Below are 721 nucleotides of genomic sequence, written 5' to 3'. Positions count from 1 at the left end.
GTGGTCGTTTGAGCGATTGCGTTGATCCGCCTTTTATGTGTTCCCGTGCTGCTGATTGCGATTCCTTGTATTAAATTCATCATCGCATTCATTTGGTTTTGTAGGAATGCGATGGTCCCATTGCTTACGTCACTGTCTTTGATTTTTAGTCGTTGATCGCTTTCTTTCCAGTCTTCATGATTCTTTGAAATGCAATCAAGTATGTTCTTAGCCTCGTCATATGTCTTGTCAAGCAGACCTCCAGCTGCTGCCGCATTGGCAGCCGTTTGATGCAGGGTTCAAACCGTGGTAAAAAATTTCCATTTATAGACAATCTAGTAAGCCATGGTGCAGACAATCTCGCACCAGTTGCTTAAACCTCGCCCATGCATCACTGAGCGATTCGTCGATATCTTGTTCAAAATTGGTAATCGGCTTCCTCATTTTGGCATTCTCTGTCGAGAGAAGTATTTCTTCATGAACTTTTCCACTACCTGTTCCCATGATGTGATCTCCCCTGGTTCAAGAGAATAAGCCCATTTCTGTGCTTGGTCACACAACGAAAATGGGAACAACGTTAGTCAAACCTCCTCAGCGGAGATGTTTGAGAACACGAACGTATTGCAGATTTCAATAAAACTCTGGAGGTGAGCGTGCGGATCCTCGCCACGCCTACCGCCAAACTGTAAGGCAGTTTGAATCATCTGCAGCATCACTAGTCTCATCTTGAACATCGATCCGT

General features: G+C 44.7%; 1 non-coding gene across 1 annotated transcript; it reads left to right on the top strand.

Moving 5' to 3' along the window:
- Window positions 1–319: 319 nt before the first annotated feature.
- On the top strand, window positions 320–426 carry LOC120092229. The gene has a single exon (XR_005485941.1). It is a non-coding gene; the product is annotated as a small nucleolar RNA R71 (small nucleolar RNA).
- The last annotated feature ends 295 nt before the right edge of the window (window positions 427–721 follow it).

The sequence above is a fragment of the Benincasa hispida genome, chromosome 11 (assembly GCF_009727055.1).
Source record: "Benincasa hispida cultivar B227 chromosome 11, ASM972705v1, whole genome shotgun sequence".
NCBI classification, from domain to species: domain Eukaryota; kingdom Viridiplantae; phylum Streptophyta; class Magnoliopsida; order Cucurbitales; family Cucurbitaceae; genus Benincasa; species Benincasa hispida.
This window is presented reverse-complemented; position numbering and strand designations above follow the sequence as displayed.